At 43.8% G+C, this 23,343-nt stretch overlaps 1 protein-coding gene across 2 annotated transcripts in view; it reads right to left on the bottom strand.

Annotated features, from left to right (window-relative positions):
• SLIT3 (slit guidance ligand 3) overlaps positions 1–23,343 on the bottom strand; it is a gene marked incomplete at its 5' end in the record, with an annotated part of 610,658 nt that overhangs the window by 183,352 nt on the left and 403,963 nt on the right. The gene's annotated exons all lie outside the window — the stretch shown is intronic.

Here is a 23,343-nt window from a genome sequence, read left to right as displayed (position 1 = left end):
GATGTATTTAGCACGTGAGAAGGACATGAATTTGGAGGGGATCAGGGGCAGAATACTATAGACTGAATGTCTGTATCTTCCCCAAATTCAGATGTTGAAGCCTATCCCCCAAAGTGAGTAGGTCATGAAGGCAAAGCCCTCATGAATGGGATTAATGTCCTTATAAAAGAGGCCCTAAAAAACGGGCTCCCAGGCTTCCCTGGTGGCACAGTGGTTGAGAGTCTGCCTGCCGATGCAGGGGACGCGGGTTCGTGCCCCGGTCCGGGAAGATCCCACATGCCGCGGAGCGCCTGGGCCCGTGAGCCATGGCCGCTGAGCCTGCGCGTCTGGAGCCTGTGCTCCGCAACGGGAGAGGAGGCCACAACAGTGAGAGGCCCGCGTACCGCCAAAAAAAAAAAAAAAAAAAAAAAAAAATGGGCTCCCTTGCCCCTTCCATCATAGCAAAAAGAAAGCTGTTTAGGAAGCAGGCCCTCAGCACACACAGAATCTGCCGGCACCTTGATCTTGGATGTCCTAGCCTCCAGAACTGTGAGAAACACACTTCTGCTGTTTGTAAGCCACCCAGTTTATGGTATTTTGCTACTGCAGCCTGAACAGACTATGCATCATCCATGCTCCCAAGTCTCAGTTTCTTTGTCTGTAAAATGGAGATAATAACATTTAGCCTGAAAAGAAGTTTTGGGTATGAAAGTTATGAAATGTATGCACTCTGAAAATGTATTTGTGGCCTTGCTTAATTTTCTTTGCTTTGAAATAAAGAATATTAAATATAAGAATTCGTCTTCCTAATCTCAAGGGGCTCTTTCAGCTCTCAAGTTATGGGGCCTGAGGTCAATTTCTTATGAGATTTTTAAGAGAAAGTTCTTGCTCATCTTACTCAGATCCTGCTGTGATTTGAGCTTGTCCTTTTATCCCTTCTTCCTGCATCCCAGACCAAAGAATCTATTATTGAGATATTCAATATATTCTTTCTGGACTGAGGGCAGCAGTTCAGACTCACGTGCTTTTTGCACTTCTCCAGCTGATATGAGATTGAAAGACAAGAAGCCATCAAAACCCTGTAAGGAAGACAATACAAATTTTTCTCTTACCAGGACAATGATATCCATACAGGCCCATATTTATAACTCCCGTAGGCGTGAACCACTAAGAAGGGTAATTACAAAATTTAACCCCATTTCTTCGTGGCCATTTGCAGTTAATAACCGATCAAGTAATGTACTGAGCACCTACACTGATCAAATGCCACACCATCATCTATGGTGTATGACTTCTTCATCTTAACATGGCTTAATCCGTACACAAACCTTGCGGCCTTACGCTGTAACTGTTACAACAACACAACCACAATAATCACTGCACGCAGTACCTGCTCACGTTTGGTAGGCATTAAGTATTGAGCTGAGCATCTTCAATATCTTTTCTCAGTTGGGTCTCACAATAACACCACCCCTATTTTACAGAAGAGGCAAGCGAGGCATCAAGAGTTTCATCTCTAAGCTCGGCTTTGGACCCAGATCTGTCTACACCCATAATGACTGCAGGTGATGCTGTTTCTCTGTAAATGGCCCAGACTCCTTAGCATGGCATTGTTCACCCTCGCTATGCACCAGGGGAGAGTACCACGTACTCACTTTTGCTGGTCCTTTCCCCCTCCTCCGTTTGGGGAATCCCTTCCCCTCCATCAAGGCCCTCCTCAGAGGCCACATCCTCTATGAAACCTTCCTCTGCAAACTCAGGCAAAAGGAACCACTCTCTCCAAAACCTCCTGACCCTTTGGTCATCCTTCCATTAAAGCACTTATTTCACAGCAGTAGGACTAGCTGTAAACACAGGAGGAAACCACGGTTCAGAGAGGTTATGTAGCATTTTCAAGGCAACTCAGCTAATAGATCGGAGAGTCAGGTTCACACCTGTCTTCCTGATCCGGGAAACTTAGGTCTCACCCTCCATGCTATCCCACTTCTCCCCGACTTTCAAAGTGCAAGGATGGGGAGCCTATAAAGTGACTGTGTGGACTTAACTCATTCATATTCAGATAGAAAGAGGCTGGTGAGAAAAGTCAAGGTTTGGTCTTGGCATATGTCACGGGGACCCAGTTGCTGTCATTGGCCTGCAAGCATTCTGACCCAGAAGATGGAAGGTGAGGGCACTGCAGTCAATAGGGTCCCTTCACCTCCCCTGTGTGTCTCTGAATTAGATTCCCTGGGAGCCCTAGGCCACTTGACTTTTAGGATCATTGGAGAAACCAGGCTGATTTTAGCTCCAGTTTCTGGGGATAATGGGAAGGGATCTACACCCTAAAGAGATGCTACAATTCCAGGTCACCTATTGGGACCGATGGGCTGTCTCCTGACCAGGTTGGGACAGCTTAGTGCTTCTTGAGCAGGGGTGAGGCACATCCAGGGAAATGGCTCTCTCTGCTCCAGGCAAGTGGCAAATTGCACAGATTTTAATCAGTCTTTCCTGGGCCTGGCCTTCCCTAGCGTCACACAGGCTTGTCTTCTAAAGGTGTACAAGCCGTGGGTCCTGAACAACTGGGTAGCCCTCACCAGGTCATGTACTCAGATGTACGGGGTCAGTGGCCATTAGCGACGTGTCACTCAAAGGTATCTTTGTGGCAGCAGAAGCCAATTAAAATGTGTCTTGTAAGCTCAGTGTAAGGGGATATCAAGGTCTTCCTGTAATTAACTGCTGAAAAAAGGGGCATCAAAACTCAGCAACATGGGCAGTGCTGATAACTATATTCAATTCGGCTAATGCACAGAACTGAAATACTCTAGGAAAAGGCCAGCTTCTTTTCCTTTGCTGTGACTTGCAATGAATAATGGATGTCTGCACTCATTGGCAACAGGAGAGCAGGGGCAGGATCTGTCTTGCTCACGACTGCTCCTGCCTCACAGCACCTGGCACATAGGAAGTGCTTGGTGCAAAACCCTAGGGGGTCACAGTGAGGTACTGCTTTACACCCACTAGGATGCTATGTTCAAAAAGATGGAGAGCAAGTGCTGGCAAGGACGTGGAGAAACTGGGACCCTCCTACATGGCTGGAGGGAATGCAAAATGGTGCAGCCACTCTGAATGACAGTTTGATGGTTTCTCAAAAAGTTAAACACAGAATTACCCGATGACCCAGCAATTCCACTCCCTGAGGATATACTTAAAAGAACTGAAAACAGGCGTTCAAACAAAAACTTGTACACAAATGTTCACAGCACTATTCACAATAGCCAAAGGCAGAAACAACCCAAACGTCAGCCAATGAACGAACGGATAAACAAGATGTGGTATATCCATACAATGGAGTATTATTCAGTCATAAAAAAGGAACAAAATCCTGATACATGCTACAACATGGATGAACCTTGAAAACATCATGCTAAGTAAAAGGGCCAGACAAGAAAGGGCACATATTGTATGATTCCATTTATGTGACATATCCAGAACAGGTAACCTATAGAAACAGAAAACACATTAACAGTTGTTGGGGACTGGGGTGAGGGGGAGAATGGGGAGTGGCTGCTTAATGGGTATAGGGTTTCCTTTTGGGGGGATGAAAATGTTTTAGATCAGAATGATGGTTGAATAACACTGTGAATGGACTAAATGCCGCTGAATTGCATACTTAAAAACGGTGAGTTCTACGTTATGTGAATTTTACCTTAAAAAATTTAAAAAGAGGAGCTTTATGAGAGCATCACATCGTGAGAGTAATTTTCCTGTGACAACAACACAGAGAAAGGCAGGGAAACCTAGGGCAGATCTCATACTAGGCACAATCAGACAATAAACCCAGTTCGGTCTGGTGTGGAAAAAAAGGTCTCGGTATTTGAAGAGCAATGAGAATGATGGAGAGAAACAAGGGGGATGGGGGAATTATTTACAGCAAATTATAAAACTCTTTCTCCTAGCTGGCTTTGGGGACACTACCACTCACTTTACACTTCGGAAAAAATAAAACTGGTGGAAGCAAAAGAATGAGGATGGTAAGCTTGATGGAAGGGGGCAAAATCATCTGCTCGATTCCTAAGGCAAATATAAGACGTTGGGGGATTAGCCACTATTTTGTATTTTCTACACCACTGCTCTCTCCTCTTCATTGGTACCCAGCACAGATAACTCAGTAGATTGTGTTTGCATTTCAGCAGCTGAGTTCCTCATTTTCTTTTTGCCTGTCCTCAGATTGCTTCTTTGGCTTCCCTCTCTGAGAAGGCTGGAAAGGAGGCCTTGGCTTACCCTCATGGCAGCAAGAGAAGCATCTCTGACCAGAAATCCTTCCCTGCCCGGGCCTCTGGTATGGGTGGGCTATGGGAGCCCCCAGGCAAGGTTTCAGGGGAGGAGATGAGGATGGAGGCCAGGTGAAAATGGCGAGTCATTTCCCTGACTACTTGGCCCCAAATTTCCCACAGGACTCTGGGGCAGCCACAATGGTCTCACTGAGCTGAATAAATCCAAAAAAGCTGGATCAGAAAGAAGAGGCCAGAAAAAGAAAGGAGAGAAAGGGCTGGAAGCCAGAGAGGCCCCTCTGAGATGGTTCCCACCTGGGTACTTAGGTGAGGGCCAGTTTAACCAATAAGCTTCCACGTCTGGAGTTATTGTTTCTGGCTTTCTGTTGTGGCTACTGCTATTAAAGCTGGCCATATCCAGCCTGAAGGAGGTTTCTAATTTCTCTCCTGATTCCAGAAAAAGAAATAAGAACTGAGGATAAGAAACACTACACTAGGGGAAAAAGAAAAACAGAGATTCTCTTTTTCTCATTTGCCAGTAGTAGAGTTTTATCTAAGATTCTGTGGTTTAGTGGGGAAAATAAAAACAGTTTGCTCAGGAAGCAGATGACAAGGATCTTTGACCTTGCTGGGTCATGGTCTAACTTCCATGGGCTAAAATTTCCCTATCAGTCAGACAAAGGGGTGAAATAGATGATTTCTATGCATCTCTCCTGAGCAGACATTCAGGGCTGCAAAATATTAATCCAGCCCCTGAATCCTCATATGAAGATTTCCTCATTTTGTTGTTACAAGGTACTATCCAAGGAGTGAGATTTTATTTTAGTGCAGTACGTTGAGAATGTAAATATGAGTTTCCTCTTGTCTGGAACAGTTAAGACAGGAAACATCCATGCACTGGAGGTCTGAACGGTAGGTTGGAAAAAAATACAAGTATGAATGAAATGTGGCATTACTCCTCTGCCAAACTGCTCCATGGGAACCCACCAAGCTCAGGTGTCCTCACCAGTGCCTGTGGGGTGGAGATTCATGGAGCATGTGGTCGATAGGACAAGTCCAGCTCTCTCAAGTTTCTGGATGCTTCTGGGGTTAGAAATAAGGGGTTAGGCTGTTGCACCTCCTTCTACCTCATCTCCTTGAAATGTCCTCTTTTCCTGGTCAGAAACAGCATGTCTCGGAAACAGTCTTTCCTCCCATTAGTCACAGAGTTGACATTTTTTTTGGTTAACATCTTTATTGGAGTATAATTGCTTTACGACGGTGTGTTAGTTTCTGCGTTACAACAAAGTGAATCAGCTCTACATATCAGAGATGACTTTTGAAAAGCACTGAATACTTTTTACAGTGGTCTCCGAAAGCAATACCACTGTAAAAAATGGATATTCCACATCTAATGGGGGTCTGAAAAAATGGGGAACACAGCCTCTAAAGGCAGAGGGGAGAAAGCCATCCCAGGTGATACCCTCAAGTTGAGTAATTTACCAAGAAGCTGCTGGGAGGTGCCAGGGCAGAGAATCAGTCTTCCAGGATTTTCCCAAGATTTGCCACTAAAGTATGTAAAAAATGGGAATCCTCACCCCCAGAAATGATCTTGGGACTGGCACTGCTTTTTCTGGCAAGTTCACCCTATTTTTACATCCCAGCTAAATGTCAGTTCCCTCACAACTCTTGGAAGTTGGACCTGAGGCGGGAAATGCGTATTTCCACGTCGAAGTCCTATTTTTCTCAGCCATTCAAACTTCAGCTATGGAGTGTGCTGGCCTCTGTGCACAAAGTCCCCAAAGCAGCCTCCCTCACTCATTGGGCGCCCAGAGCTCTCTTAGCCTCCTCAGGTGTTGCTGGTCTTCGGAGGCCTGAGCCCGACGGGTACAAATGCATGAGCTTGTGTCTTCTTACGCTTCCTCAAGTTCTCTAATTTGTTTTTTTCCTTAGGAAATTCCTTTTTGAATTCACCACCCAAGGTTTCAATTTCCCATCCTAGGTTCTTCACATCCTTTCCTGGACACCCACATCCTCAGCAGAGGACACAGCACATTTGCATCCCAGTACACTTTGGTTCCTTTGCCCCCGGCCAGACTGGACGCAGGGGGTTCAGGATTCACGTGGGAATTGTGGAATGGGGTGACCACTGCCATGAACCAGCCTTCTGTAAACAGACGGCAAATGAAGCTTGGGGTGGGATAAACCCAGTGATCCTGCCACAATGAGCGAAGCCATCTCTCAGGATTTGAAAACGGAAAAGTTGAACCCATCCTATCAGAGGAAAGGGTTGGATAGTCAGAGCTAACATTTCCTTTGTCTGTGATGGATAGCCACTTTGGAACTATTTCCTGTCCTGATTTTTCCTTCGGTCAGCACCGCAGGGGAAACGGGGTGGAGGGACGGTGTCTGTTTCGGTCATGATGTTCTATACGAACCCCTCCAAGAAGAGTGCAGTACTAGAACTGTGTCTGTACAAAAGGTTTGCATTAACTGTAATGAAGCAAATGACAAAATCAATAAAGCGAGAATTGTGTGGCTGTCATAAAGATGATGTAAATCCAGGGTTCACGATGGTTATGAAGCTATTTAGAATCGTAATTAAAACCAGTACCATTTTTTTCAAGATAAAAGCCCCTTTGACAACCATAAATGCAAGCTACAGGAAATTTTCAACAAATATATTCAAAATTAATGTATAGCACAAAGATGGCATAAATTAACGGAGGATAATCCGTAAGCCCAGGCTTCAGAATGTAAGAGCACTGAGTAAGGAGATTTTGATTTCGTGTTTGGTGTTCAAGTGATGTGGTTTTCAATTTTAATCAAGTTAAAGCTTGGCAGAGCACTTAGAGACTCTGAATGAATGGCATATTTCTGACAACTGCTCTTCAATGAGACTGAAAATGCTGTCTCTGTGTTTGCACAACTTGAGATCTGACGGCATTTGCTACTTTATGCATCCCACGTATTTTAGAAAAGAATCTAGCGGTGTGTGTGTGTGTGTGTGTGTGTGTGTGTGTGTGTGTGTGTGTGTGTGTGTGTGTGTGTGTAGGAGAAGATGACCTTTTTGTTTCATTCAGGAGTGGGGACGGGATGAGGTGGGGGAGAAAGGGGGTGGGATGTCCAGTCTTCCAGTCCTAATGAGCTATCATCCTTGGACTTTCTTTCTGAGCCCTGATTGTAAACGGTAACACTGAGGTATCTTGGGAAACGTTATGTACCTACCTACCTATCCATCCACCTAACTTTAGAGCATCACTGTTTACTTTCAGATCATGAGCAATATCCCCTATTGTGGCCTTCAGCGCTGCTGAAGGAGATTCCAGCCGTCTGGGTGATTATAACTGTAGAGTCATAGAATCTCAGTATTGGGAGCAATCTCAGATATCATCAGGTCCAAGTCCATCATTTTTAACAGAAGAGAAAAGTGAGGATTAGAGAGAGGAAGAGTTACTTAAAATCTTAAGATAGCATTTGGCAGTATACTCAGGACTTGATCAAGAACACCTCAGGTCACAGTATTTGCAGCAGGAACGGTGACGTACGATATGCCAGTGAAAAAAATAAGACAGTAAGTGATGATTATATTGTATTGCCAACTCTGAAATGCCACTAGAATTCAGAGATGCTTGATTCTTTCAATCCGTTTGGGGCTTCAAGTATGGTGAGGAGATGGTTGGGGAAGGTAGTAAGTAGGAATTGAGGAATCCCAGGAGTATATTCACGTTTTTTTATTTTCCTCATTTCTTGATGGCTTGACATCTTAGGGGATCTTGCTGACTGGGGAGAGACTGCCACTCCTAGAGCTAGTTAATTCCTTAAGATAGTAAGCAATTTATCAGTGAGCCCATCTTTCTTATACAAACAAACCAATCCTGAGTCCCTACCCCCAAGCACTTCCTTTACCTAACTCTCACACACGGAGCAAATATTTCCCCTCCCTACATCACCCCAGGGCCAGGTACCAGACCACTACAAACAGCCTCTGTCCCCCAAGGCCCATTGGAATTATTCAGACTGGCCAGTCCCAAGCTGTTTCCCGAGCCCTGCCTTGTCTTTCCCAAGGAAACCGCAATACAGGCTGTGGTCTACGCCTTCCTTCCCTCTTGCGTCTGTCTCCTGACCCTGGTGCTTCCCTTGGTGGCCCCGCATGGCATGGTGTGCCTCACATTTCTAGGAGAACTCTGAGGAATGATGAACTTTTCTTTTAATGGCATTCACCTCCCTGTGTTATCGCTCAGTCACCTTTATAAATTAAGCCCTGGACGTAGGACAAAGGGACCCAGGTTTAGGTCACAATTCCTGCCCACTGCCTGAACGATCCTGGACAAGTTCAATCACCACATTTTTAAAAAGAGAAGTGTGGACTGTATTTTCTCCAAGTCCTCTCTAGCTTGATAAGTCTATGACTCTAAGTAGAGTGACCTGAATTCTAAGTCCTCTGCTCAACAGGCAGCGAGGCAGGCTGCAGTACAGGAACGGCAACGCTGGCCAAACCACTTAGTATAAAAGCACAGCTCTCACTTGTCTCAGTAGTAAAATGGGCAAAGAAAGGAATTCATTTCAGGAAATCTAATTGCATTAAGGAGCTGATTCCAGAAAACGGTCTTGGATTGATAGTCTACTGAGATGCCTCGTCTCCTGCGATGAACAATCCAGCAGAGAAGATGTGCACATCCACGACTCGATTATACTGGTTGATAGCAGGTTCCCCAAACTGCACAAGGACCGTCTTAATTGCCAGAAAGGTGCGGATCTGGGAAGCAGTTTCATAATGGACCCCAAAGAAAGCTGAATGCCAGATCTCACTTTAAAATGGCCCAAGACATGTAAAGAGGCTCCGGGAAGGTTTGATTCAAACCATTCAACCTCTGGGACACACAATAAGAAAGCCCCTCAAAATTCAAAGCAGGAAGCCGTAGCTTGGGAGCCTTGGGGTTGTTGTGTACAGGGCAAAGATGGGCCTTTTTTTTTTTAAACAGTAGCAGCTGGAGCTGCAGAGAAGGCTACAGGAGATGGAACTAGGAGAGATGGACCTTCTCTTTTGAGGGAAAACAACACAGGACCATTGCTAAAGCAGAGTTCAAGTTTAGAATCTTGGCTCTGTGGTCTACGTGTTTTCCCTGTAGCTGAGTAAGGCTGACACAGGACGAAAGGAATCCCTTGGGATATTTACAATAAGGCATGGGCAGTAAAGCCAGGTTAAAGGGAATGGGGGCAAGGAGATTCTGCTTCAGGGAATCTTTGGAAAACCCCTTTTGTTTGAACCCCTGTGAAATGTCTTCAGTTTTGAGTGCAGAAAACTCCAGAAACTGATTACAGTTAATTGGGGTTTTACTGCCTGGTGGGGTCCTCTTACTCTATTACTCTGGGCTGAATCACCAGCACCCAGCCACACCCTCCTCTGCATTCATTTCTGCCTTGTCTATAACTCCTAAAGTTCACTGAAGAGAAAGCTGGGTTTTATCTTCTTCATTGTCTGGCTTGGGTAACAATGTGCGCTGGGAATGAAGGAAAAGAATGCCACGCATGAAACACCCATGGTATGAGACCCAAAGTGTTCCTAAACCCAAATTAAATGCAGTCTGTTCACAGCACCACAAAGTCTGATTTGCTTGACAACTGAAAAATGACTCAATATTTGTATCTTCCCAATGAATCGATGCATTGGTTGCTTTCAGTGACCACACAGAGCACACTGTGAATTGGGGTGTGGAGTCTTATTTTAGAAAGACTCAAGCAAACATTTGCAGGTTTGTGAGCTTAATGTGCTTAAGTAGACAAAAGCGATATTCAGCCGGTGATCTAATTGACATTTTACTCGGGCAAGAGAACTGAGGCCAGCCCAACGGCAGGCAAATTCATTTTCCAAAGGTCATGGGGTTGGCTGCTGGTGATTCGTTGTTGAAAGATATCTCAGAGTTGGTCAAGGCCACAATCAGAGATGCCCGTGGAATACAAATAGTTCCCCTTATTCAAATCTGGCAGCCAGGACCACAGGTCAATGTGGTTGCACTTATGCAAATGGTAATCATCACAGTTTCCAGTTGAGGAGGGTCAGGGGTGACAGAGACAGGCAGCCCGGGGCTTGGCCGGCTCTAGAGTCTTGTGAGTTCTTGCTTGGAAAAGCACTCTCTGGTATCTCGCCCCAGAGAATCAAGTGAAACGGGAGTGCTCCCCTTCTTTGGGCTGAGATCAGGTGGATTTCTTTAACTCACAGAGAAATTTCAAATATGTAATATGTGCACAGGGTAAAGGAAAGTTCAGAGAGCCTCAGAGTCCAAAGTGAAAAACAACACCCTCTCCTGCCCCGTCCCTCCAGTTCTGCACTTTGCTTCTCCAGCAGCAACTACTTTTAGAAGTTTCTATAAATTTGTCCACAGATATTTCACATATCTAAAAGCCTATGAGAACAAATACAAGCATACTGTCTTAAAAGCACAAATGGTAAAAAACTGCACTGACCTTCCTGCCTTTCGGGTTCTCATTGATCAGCTCTGGATCCTGTTCTGTATCATCTATAAAGATCAGTCTCCAAGAGATGAATGGATAAAGATGTGGTATATGTATATATCTATAGCTATATCTATCTATCTATACACAGTGGAATATTACTCAGCCATAAAAAAGAATGAAAGAATGCCATTTGCAGCAACACAGGTGGACCTAGAGATTATCATACTAAGTGAAGTAAGTCAGACAAAGACAAATACCATATGATATCACTTATATGTAGAATCTAAAAAAATGACATAAATGAACTTATTTACAAAACAGAAACAGACTCACAGACATAGAAAAACAAACCTATGGTCACCAAAGGGGAGGGATAAATTAGGAATTTGAGATTAACAGATACACACTACTATATATGAAATAGATAAACAACCAGGACTTACTTATAGCATAGGGAACTATATTCAATATCTTTTTTTTTTCTGTTAGTATACTGGACTTTATTAGTAACACAGATGAACTAGAGTGAACTAATGTCTAAGTGTGCAGTCTCTGTTAGGATTTTGCAGTTCCATATCTTGTAATAACCAATAACAGAAAAGAATCTGAAAAAGAATATATATGTGTGTGTGTGTGTGTATTTTGTGTGTGTGTGTATATACACACACACGTATATACACACACATATACACATAAAACTGAATCACTTTGCTGTATACCTGAAACATTGTAAATAAATTATACTTCGATAAAAAGATTAAAAATTCATTTCCTAAATTACAGCAGCACTTTTTAAGTACTCGATAGCCATATGTGGCTAGTGGCTCCCATTATTTTGTGCTAATACAGAACATTTCTATTATTGCAGAAAGCCCCACTGAAGAGTGTTGGTCTAGAGAATCACAAAGAAAGAGCACTGGAAACATTAGATTAAATCAACCCTGAAGCTTGCCCTACCTCTGGACTTTCAGATGTGTGAACCAATAAATGCCGTTGTTGTTTAAGCCAGTTGGAACTCGGCTTTCAATTCCCTTCAGCTGGAAGTATCCTAGCTGATTAGACAATTAAGCTGTTTAAATATTAAAAATTAAGATATTTTGTGCAACAAATACAAACTGTGATTCTCTCATGTGACAGCTCCCATCATTTTGTCTGGCCCTTCAGTAAGCACTAAAAGTTTTGGCCAATTAATAAAGGAATAATTAAGTAAATTAAAAAAAAAATCAGTCTCATTGCTCTTAACTGTAATAGTCCAGTGAATGACATACCATGATTCACTTAACTAGTGTCCTACTGATGGGCTTTTAGGTGGCTCCCAAGACATTTTTTCTACAAATGATGCTGACATATACATTTTTGGAGACTTGTAGAAGTTTACCTTTTAAAATAAATTCATAAAAGTTAAACGGATGGATTGAGCAGTATGTGTGTTTTTTATTTTAATAGCTGCTGCCAGACTGCTAGTTAAGAGGGTTATACCAAGTGACACTCTCACCGTTAGTGTAAAATACTGCCCCACACCTTTGCCAATTCAGTGTCTTATGAACTCCCAGCAAGCACTCAAGAAAAGAAATCTCTCTAATCACACCTAAATTTCATGGGAAGAAGCTGGATGCATGGTCCTGGCATCAAGACGGCTGTGGCTAAAATATATGGATTAAGGCTTTCTTTCCTACCTTACGTGAGCTTTCTAAAACAATGGGACATAGCAGGTTTGTTCCTACTCTGGTATTTGTTGTTGATGTTTTTAAGTAATGTATGTTCATGGTAGAAATATTAAAAAACAGGCAAAGTTAAGAAAATAAAACCACTCAGGTATTTACTCAAGAGAAATGAAAACATAAATGAAGGTTCATGCAGCTTTATTCACAATAACCAAAACTTGGAAACAATTCAAGTGCCCATCAACAGCAGAATGGATAAACGTACTATCATATATCCATACAGTGGAGTATTATGCAGCAATCAAAACTGATAGACAATACATAAGATGAATTTCAAAATATTATGCCGAGTGAAAGAAGCTGGATACACAACATACTGTATGAGTCCATTTTTTTTTTTTTTGTGGTACGTGGGCCTCTCACTGTTGTGGCCTCTACCGCTGCGGAGCACAGGCTCCAGACGCACAGGGCCAGCGGCCATGGCTCACGGGCCCAGCCGCTCTGCGGCATGTGGGATCCTCCCGGACCGGGGCACGAACCCGTGTCCCCTGCATCGGCAGGCGGACTCTCAACCACTGTGCCACCAGGGAAGCCCTGTATGAGTCCATTTATATGAACTAGTTGTAGAGAGAAAACTATACAGAGTGACAGAAAGCTGATTGGTGGTTGCTGAGGGTTGAGGTCGGGGAGAGGGGATTGACTCTACAGAGATATAAAGCACATTCTGAGTGGTGATGACATTATGATATACTTGTAAAACTGCACTGAATTGTAGAGTCAAAATGGGTGCATTTTTTGTTAGTACTTTTTTAAATTGAAGCATAGTCGATCTACATATTAACATTTTTTATACACATTTTAAAGGTTACTTTCCATTTACAGTTATTACAAAAGATTGGCTATATTCCTCGTGTTGCATAATACATCCTTGAGCCTATTTTACATCCAATACTTTGTACTTTCCACTCTTCCACCTCTGTATTGCCCCCTCCCCCTGATCTCCCCACTGGTAACCACTAGCTTGTTCCCTATCTGTGAGTCTGCTTCTTTTTTGTTATATTTACTAGTTTGTTGTATTTTTTAGATTTCACATATAAGTGATATCATACAGTATTTGTCTTTCTTTGAGTTATTTCACTTAGCATAAGGCCCTCCAAGTCTATCCACGTTGCTGCAAATGGCACATTTTCATTTTTTATGGCTAAGTAGTATTCCATTGTATATATATACCACATCTTCTTTATCCATTCATCTGTTGATGGAAACTTAGGTTGTTCATACCTTGGCGATTGTAAATAATGCTGCTATGAACACTGGGGTGCATATATCTTTTCCAATTAGTGTTTTTGGGTTTTTTTTGATATATACCCAGGAGTGGCATTGCTGGGTCATATGGTAGTTCTATTTTTAGCTTTTTGGGAAACCTCCATACTGTTTTCCACAATGGCTGCACCAATTTACAATTTCCACCACCAGCGTACAAGGGTTCCCTTTTCTCCACATCCTCGCCAACATTTGCTATTTGTGTTCTTTTTGATGGTCGCCTAAAACGGGTGCATGTTATGGTAGGTGGGTTATACCTTGATAAAATAGCACCTTGGTTTCTGTGCTTCGGACTTTATTTCCCGTGCAAATATATACGTATATAATATACGTATATATAATATATACGTATATATATAATATACGTATATATAATCACACTTTTAAATGTACCTCCCATTTTATTTTTTTCATTAAATGGGGACCTATATGGCTCGGTAATTTGATTTTAAAAAGTCTTGATGACACATTGGCTAGATTCTTTAATTTCTCATCTCAAACAGAAACAGTGGTCAGCTTCACCATCCTGCCCACCGCAGCCTTAGGTAGAAAATCATCCTGGTAGAGTAACCAAGTTTGAGGAAGCACTATGAATTTCGATGTCTCTTGTTTTAGACGCCTTTCTCTTTCTCCCTACACTGTGCGTGGACTAAACTGGCCTCAGGCAGATGGCAACCCTCTCACTGCCCTGCCGCGGTCGTGTTTCACAGTACAGTGTAGTCAGCAGAAACGGAGAGCTGGGCCAGACTCATCCACAGCTGGTAGGGCGCTCACAGGGAGAGACCCAAAAATGCTCCAGAGAAAACCAGAGATCCTCCACCCTCCGCTATTTGGGGAAACAAAAGCCTCAAAGGAACTGAAAGGGAGGCTTTGTTCTCTGGCTTTGCTCCAGAGGAGGCCCTCCCACGTTCTGCAACTCACCCTCCAATACACCCTTAGGACGGGGGACCTCCTCCACTGACAGCCTTCCAAGGGGTTGACAAATTAAGAGCGACAAAGGCTGGGGCGTTAGGCATAAAGGGAGTCAATGCTAGTCACAACCGCCGCCTCTCTCATCCCCAAAGGCACAAAGGGAAAGTCCAACATCACAACAGACACCTGCCTAGCATCGTGTGTGGGTAGGTCCCCCCCACCCAACCTTTAATCCTCCAGGCTTTTAACCCTCATTTTAATTCTGGATGGATTTCCCACTATTGTTTTAAGAATAGTTAACAGTTTGAGTCAGATTAACATAGGTTCAGATTTCAGCTCTGCTGTGTGATCTCGGCAAACTACCTAACCTTGCTGAGTGTACATTTCTTCATCTTGAAAAGAGGGATAATCTCACCAACCCCATGGGGTTGTTATAGCAATTAAATGAAATAATAATAATCAACATTTAAAGTGCTTGCTCTGTGTCAGTGCTAACTGCTTTATAAACATTGTGTGATTTAGGTACTACCTTTAGTCTCCATGGAAAACAAAACAAAACAAAAAACAAGCTTGAGAAGTCGGCCACTTACTCAAGACCAGCAGGGAGGGCTGGGACTCAAACCCAGATTTCTCTCTTTGGTGCTAAATCCTTATTCAGCATGTCAGTGGCTCTCAAACATTACAGAATCAGCTGAAGAGCGGATTAAAGATTTAGATTCCTGGGTCTTGACCCAAAATTATGATTCATTCAGTCATTAACAGGGCTCAGGAATCTGCATTCTTAATAAGGTCCAGGAGATTTAGAAGCAGGTGGTTTTCAAACCACATCTGGAAACATGGAACATGGCTATAATGAAACCGTGTAATTATTATTTTACAATTATTACTTAAAAAAAACAAAAGGAGAGACATTCTAGGGCGGGTCAGGGATAAAGGAAGGAAGGGGACTATAGGATTTGTGAGCTCTGGTCACGTCTCCAAGAACTGGCGATCAATGACAGGGTTGAGATAGTGCGGGCGACGTTGGGGGCACAGAGATAGATGTGCGTGAATTGAGTAAACAGTCTATCTAAATAAATAACCGCGACTCAAGCTAAAGAATGTGCCAGTCCGAGGGGATGTGGAGCCTATGGGATGCTTCAGTGAAGATGACCGCTGGGATGTGACTTTGAAAGAAGCAGAGCAAAGGCATCCACTTCAGGAATGGGTCAGGGCCATACCCTGATGCAGCAAACCCACGTCCTGGCAGAGTATTTGGCCTCAGAACACTATGGGATGTGGTTGAAGGGGAAGTTCAAGTTAGAGTCAGCAGTCTGCTTAGCGCAGTTAGCCACGATCCACATGATACGGTTTTAGGACTTTATGCCCCCCAATTTGTCCCTCTCCAGCCATCTTAATTGTCACCACTAGAGTCACTCTTTCAGGGCTCCTGGAGACAGATGGATTTTAACTGGTTTAAGAAATTACGGCACTACGACCTGCCGACCCATTAGCAACGATCAGGTTATTGAAACGTGGGGCTTCGGGACGAACTACCGGAACCTTTTGCTCACTTCCTATCCTGTGGCAGGCTCACCCAGGGAGGGGGAGGCACCTTCAGCTTGTGGTTGAATCTGACCCACAGACGGTGTGATCTGCCCTGAACAGTGGGGACGCCCAGCGTGTAAAAAGATTTTGCGTTAGATTCCAACATTTCAAAATCAGATGATTTCCCACAGAAATCTAAATTTCTTGCTTCTTTCAGAAAAATGAAAAATAATTGTTAAACCTGGGCCCGTATGCATCCGCTGGAGCCAACCAGCAGCGATGCTTAGATGGAGCCCACGGTCTCCAGTCAGTGAGTTCCCACCACCTCCTGCTACCCTTTACGCAGCACTCAGGCTGAGTCCAACTGTCATTTGTCAGCTCATGGGATACAAGTTTATAATCCCTTACTGAAGGGTTTATCTTCAACATACTGGATCAGAGAAAATCTCCAAGACCACCAAATCAACCCCCCAAACCCTCCCTTCTCTTCCAACCCTGCAGGCCAATAGCACAACTGTGAGATAATCTCTTTTTGCGTCCGTGAAGGTGGAAAGATGTGTGGGGTTAGGGTACAGACTATTAATATTTATTGAGCATCTGCTTTGTGCCGAGCTCTAGGTCTCTTCCACTTATCAGCTCATTTAACTCTTACATGAAAATGTATGGCTTGGTTAAGGGTTAATCATCTTCATTTGATTGAGAAGGAGACGGGGGCCCAGGGAACCGCAGCAGGGCCCAACCAGCAAAGCAGAGAGAAGAAACCCCAGCTCTTGTCCTGGAGACCGGGGATCTTTCCAGGGTGAGTGGTGGGTTGCTAATTTTTTCTTTAAGATGGCTCTGCACAGCAATGGGATCCTCTGGAAGCTTGTACGACTAGTGAAGCAGGCCTGCTGGGGACAGGAGAGCACATGCCATACCTAAGAGGGAAGCTGCAATTCAGCTCCAGTCTGCCGTTGCCAGGCAGGACTGAGCGTTGTAGGATTTTTCCAGAGAAGCTGGAAATCCAGATTTTTCAAGCAAAATGTACAAAGAGGAAAGAAAACCTATCTGGAAGTGGGATTTGGTCCACGGTTTTTGATTTTCATGAAATGCTTTTCTAAGCGTAGGCAGTATTGTATAGGGGTTACAGGTTCTAGATTTAAACTCTCTGGGTTCAAATCCCAGCTCGGCCACTTATTATTAGCATGTGACTGTGGGGAAAGCACGTCTCTGTACCTCAGGTTTATCATCTGTAAACGGGTCACAGTAATCATAAGGTTGTGATGAGGATGAAATGACATAATAGGTAGAAATGAATGACAGTGACTGATACATGGTCAGGGCTCTACAAGAACTTATTACCTGCCAAGAAGAATGAGTGTGTGAGGCTACTACTCCTTTCTCTAGAGAATCTCAGTTTATTCTGGGGGTGGAGGTTGGGGGGTAGATAGTGTTTCGGGTAATATTGGCTTTAGAGGGATCTCAGAACAAATACTCCATCCCTGTGCTCAAGAAATGGTATTGCCTCTAAGAGCAAAAAAAGACGTGTACACTTCCATAATCAAATGCTAATTAGCTATACAATTTCAGAACAGCTCCTGGACTATGCACCATGTAAACCAAGCCTTATTCGCTGGGTACTTATTTGTTTGGCTAGGTAGTTTTCCTGGCAGACCCAGTACCTGAGAACCGATCATCGGCATTTAGAAGTAATTTAGGTTTGTACATTGTGCCTGGGGACTGGTTATAGAAAGAGCTTTAAAGGAGGGTGTTAACAATGGCAAATAATAGCTGTCGTTTTAAATGGACACATTGTAACACACTGTCCATTTACAGAGCTGAACGCTTTTGGCAGACAACCAAGTGCTTTACTCAGGCATGGCAGGTGCCGTGCATATGGATTTGTCAGTTTCAGGACAACAGGGTGCTCTGAAACACCAGCTCCTACAAAGGACCACACCCACCACCAGCAGTGTCCAGGCTATTTCAGGCTCTGAACACCCCCATCCTGCACCCTGCACAAACGGGCTTCTCTATTTACCCAGCAAATAATTTTTTTTAAACATCTTTATTGGAGTATAATTGCTTTACAATGGTGTGTTAGTTTCTGCTGTATAACAAAGTGAATCAGCTATACCTATACATATATCTCCATATCCCCTCCCTCTTGCATCGCCCTCCCACCCTCCCTATTCCACCCCTCTAGGTGGTCACAAAGCACTGAGCTGATCTCCCCGTGCGATGCAGCTGCTTCCCACTAGCGATCTATTTTACATTTGGTAGTGTATATATGTCCATGCCACTCTCTCACTTCGTCCCAGCTTACTCTTCCCCCTCCCCGTGTCCTCAAGTCCATTCTCCATGTCTGCGTCTTTATTCCTGTCCTGCCCCTAGGTTTTTTCTTTTTAGATTCCATATATATGTGTTAGCATACGGTATTTGTTTTTCTCTTTATGACTTACTTCACTCTGTATGACAGACTCTAGGTCCGTTCACCTCACTGCAAATAACTCAATTTCATTTCTTTTTATGGCTGAGTAATATTCCATTGCATATATATGCCACATCTTCGTTATCCATTCATCCGTCGATGGACACTTAGGTTGCTTCCATGTCCTGGCTATTGTAAATAGTGCTGCGATGAACACTGTGGTACATGACTCTTTGTGAATCATGGTTTTCTCTGCTTATATGCTCTGGGATTGCCGGGTTGTATGGTAGTTCTATTTTTAGTTTAGTTTTTTTTTTTTTTTTTGGCTGTGTTGGGTCACCATTACTGCGCATGGGCTTTCTCCAGTTGCGGTGAGCAGGGGCTGCTCTTCGTTGAGGTGCGCAGGCTTCTCATTATGGTGGCATCTCTTGTTGCGGAGCGTGGGCTCTAGGCGCGTGAGCTTCAGTAGTTGTGGCACACGGGCTCAGTAGTTGTGGCTTGTGGGCGCACGGGCTTAGTTGCTCCGTGGCATGTGGGATCTTTCTAGACCAGGGCTCGAACCCGTGTCTCCTGCATTGGCAGGTGGATTCTTAACCACTGCGCCACCGGGGAAGCCCTATTTTTCGTTTTTTAAGGAACCTCCATACTGCTCTCCCTAGTGGTGTACCAGTTTACATTCCCACCGACAGTATAGGAGGGTTCCCTTTTCTCCACACCCTCTCCAGAATTTATTGTTTGTAGATTTTTTGATGATGGCCATTCTGACCGCTGTGAGGTGACACCTCATTGTAGTTTTGATTTGCATTTCTCTAATGATCAGCGATGTTGAGCAACCTTTCACGTGTTTGTTGGCAATCTGTATATCTTCTTTGGAGAAATGTCTATTTAGATCTTCTGCCCATTTTTGGATTGGGTTGTTTGTTTTTTTGATATTAAGCTGCATGAGCTGCTTGTATATTTTGGAGATTAATCCTTTGTCAGTTTCTTCATTTGCAAATATTTCCTCCCATTCTGAGGGTTGTCTTTTTGTCTTGTTTATGGTTTCATTTGCTGTGCAAAAAGTTTTAAGTTTCATTAGGTCTATTTCTTTATTTTTTTTTTTTTTCCATTTCTCTAGGAGGTGGGTCAAAAAGGATCTTGCTGTGATTTATGTCAAAGAGTGTGTTCTTCCTATGTTTTCCTCTGAGAGTTTTATAGTGTCTGGCCTTACATTTAGGTCTTTAATCCATTTTGAGTTTATTTTTGTGTATGGTGTTAGGAAGTGTTCTAATTTCATTCTTTTACATGTAGCTGTCCAGTTTTCCCAGCACCACTTATTGTCCAGCAAATAATTTTTGAGCACTGTGGCTGACCAGGTCCACCCCCCTGAGTCTGTAAGAACTCCCTTTCCCAAACCAGCCATTTCCTTGAGATGCAAAGCAGTAGATCTGGTGCAGGAAGCAGAAAGCCAAGATGGTACAGGAAAGCTGGTTGAACTCAGGCCTGCTGCAGAGATACCTAACCAGTCCCAAGGATGTCAGAAAGATCCCAGAGGCCCTCAGCCTCATTCCAGAAAACCTCTCTCAGTCAACATCCACCTCCCTCTTTTCCTTTCTCTGAAGGTGAGCCTAGCCCAGACCTCAACCTGATATCCCAATTCCAGGCACCAACATCTGGTGTCATTCTGATCCCTCTTTTCCGCGGTCCCTCACCAGGCCCTGGCTTCTTGATTCTGCTGCTGAGTTTTGTCTCAGTGACAAAGCTTCGCTCCTCTCTGATGTGAGGGGGTCTCAAAGAATCATCCCATTAAAGAATATGAATCAACCTGAAAGATTGTCTATCTAGTTCCAGTGATTTTTTTAAGCCTTTTCTTCTTTGAACATAATACTCTTTATTACACAAAATCTCATGCTGAACCTTAACGTCTAAAAGAGACAATTTAAAACATTATCATTATTGAAAGGCTACTTTTTATTTGTGGGCTCTTGAAGGACTAGAGTTTCTCAGTATGCACATTGAAACCCACTGATCGTAATGTGTCAATGACTGATTTTAACAGACTCGGAAACTGAGACCAAGAGGTTAAGTGACAGCCTGAGGGCAGTGTTAGTATGGGTTTCCTATTGCTGCCAGAACAAATTACCCCCAGTTTAGTGGTCTACAACAAACAACACGAATGTATTTTCTTAGCATTCTGGAGGTCAGAAGTTCTAGATCAGTTTCACGGGGCTAGTGTTGAGGCATAAGCAGGGCTGCGTAGCTTCCGGGGGCTCTGGGGGAGAATCTGTTTCCTTGCATCCTCCAGGATAGGTGGGTCCTCATTCCCTGCATCACCTGGTCTTTTCTCCCTCTGCTGCCAGCGCACGTCTTCTTTCTTGTAAAGACCCTTCTGATTACACTGGGTGAACTGGAATAATCCAGGATAATCTATCCATCTCAAGATCCTTAATTTAATCACATCTGCAAAGTCCTTTTTGCCATGTAGTATGCATGGTCACATATTCCGGAGAATAGGATGTGCACGTCTTTGGGGGGTCAATCAGCCTATCTCAAATAGGCAGCAGTTAATAGTAGAGCTGTGACCAAACGCAGAATTCCTGGGCTCTTCGGTACTTTCTGAGTCTCGATGCGGACTGGGGGAGGGAACAGGGTGAGGAAGGTACACCTTCCTTTCATCTGAACTGTTTTGTCCCTGGCCTATTACAAGCCATAAACCAGAACAGGGCAGCCCCACTGGATGAAAGAAGAGAAGGTGTGATGAAGTGACAATGTTCAGAGTCGGGGTTACTTTGGAGCAGAACATCATAAATATAAGTTGTGTTTTGGGGTATGTATTTGTCTAGGAAGGGAAGATTTAGTCCATTAGATATGATAATCTGAGGCAAATTGACTCTCAGAGATGGAATAAAGGCAGCAATAATAAGTTATTTGTAATCTTCATAACAACACCATGATGGGAGTAATATTATTTCCACTTAACGTATGGGGAAACTGAGGCTAAGAAAGAGTTATGTAATTGCTTAAGATCACATAGGTGGTAAAAGTCAGGGTTTGTGGACTCCCGGAAGCCTGACTGAGGAACCTCAATACTTAACCATCATCTAAACATCCTCAGAGTTAATTCAATTTATACGTAACCCCAGGCCTTGGGTAGGTTCTTTGACTCATAGCTCTTCTCTGAAGGAGAAGAAATTGCTATACTTTTTCCTCAGGCTATGAGACTTTCCTGGTCCTGGCTTTCTTGCTGATTTGCTCTATAGCACTTAAACTTGCAGGGTGTCCCTTACCCTCTCTCAAAGAAGAAAAAAGGAAGACTCACACTGTTGAGTAAGCTATTGTGAAGGGCTGTGAAAGATGAAGCGGTTTACCTGTACATTTAAAAGCTCATACTTCAGGGCTTAACAGAAGAGAGGGAGGGATGAAGGGGTGGAACACAGGAGTTTTGAGGGCAGTGAACTCTTCTGTATGTTACTACCATGGAGGATACCAGTCATTATACATTTGTCCAAACCCACAGAGTGAGCCCTCAGGTAAACTACGGATCTTAGTTAAAATGCATCAATATTGGTTCAGTAATTGCAACTAATGTACCGTACCAATGCAAGGTGTTAATGATAGGAGAAACTGTGTGTGGGGGCGTGTGGACAGGAGGTACACGGCAGCTCTCCACTTTCCACTCAATTCTTGCATAAACCTAATAAAACTGCTCTTAAAAAGTAAAGTCTATTAATTAAAAAAAGAAAAAAGAACTCACACTTCCAGACAATTTCGATGGTCTTCTCAGAAATACTGTCCCAATGATGACCATCGCAGCGTGCTTCTGCCTGGGAACTTGGCTGGTGCTGGAAACCACAAACCCTCTTCCAGGGCTCTCCACTGATCTGTACCTGCTGTTTCCTACAAGCCAGCACTCTGTGCTTGTCAAACCTCAGCGCTTTTCCTAGCTAACCACTCAGAAAAGCACTAACCGAGACTCCAGACTTGTCCTAGCCTTGCCACTGACTAGCTCTGTTGCCTTGAGAGAGGTCCTGAATTTCTTTGAGCCTCAACTTCCCCATCTATACCTAGAGGCTAATAAACTCTTCCCTAATGATCTGGCAGGGCTGCTGCATGAGTTAAACAAGATAATACCGATGAAGGCTTTGGGCAAACCGTAAAGTAGTACTATGCACATATGCAGGACACGCAGTTTCCCTATTTTACTTCTCACTAGTACTTTTTCCATTATATAGATTGGGAGACTGAGGCTCAGACAGGTAAGTCACTTCTGAAAGTCACATAAGTCATAGCAGCCAATCTGGAATTAAAAGCAAATATCAAGTCTGACTCCAAAACTCATACTTTTAATCACTCTATTACATTGACTCCGATGACACAAAGAATCAGAACAGCAATAGCTACTAGAGTCTCAAAGTATGATCTCTACTGTAACAATCATCTCCCCTCTTCTTAAGACCCTTTCATTTCTCTTTGGATCTACAAATCTCCAGGCAAAAGCTCAGGTCAACAGTGTACGTCTCGGGACTTCCCTGGTGGCGCAGTGGTTAACAATCCGCCTGCCAATGCAGGGGACATGGGTTCGAGCCCTGGTCCGGGAAGATCCCACATGCCATGGGGCAACTAAGCCCATGCACCACAACTACTGAGCCTACTCTCTAGAGCCCGTGAGCCACAACTACTGAGCCTGCGTGCTGCAACTACTGAAGCCTGCACGTCTAGAGCCTGTGCTCCGCAACAAGAGAAGCCACCGCAATGAGAAGCCTGTGCACCGCAATGAAGAGTAGCCCCTGCGCGCCACAACTAGAGAGAGCCTGTGCGCAGCAATGAAGACCCAACACGGCCAAAAATAAATAAATAAATTCAT

This window comes from Leucopleurus acutus (assembly GCF_964270905.1).
Source record: "Leucopleurus acutus genome assembly, chromosome: 3".
NCBI lineage: Eukaryota > Metazoa > Chordata > Mammalia > Artiodactyla > Delphinidae > Leucopleurus > Leucopleurus acutus.
This window is presented reverse-complemented; position numbering and strand designations above follow the sequence as displayed.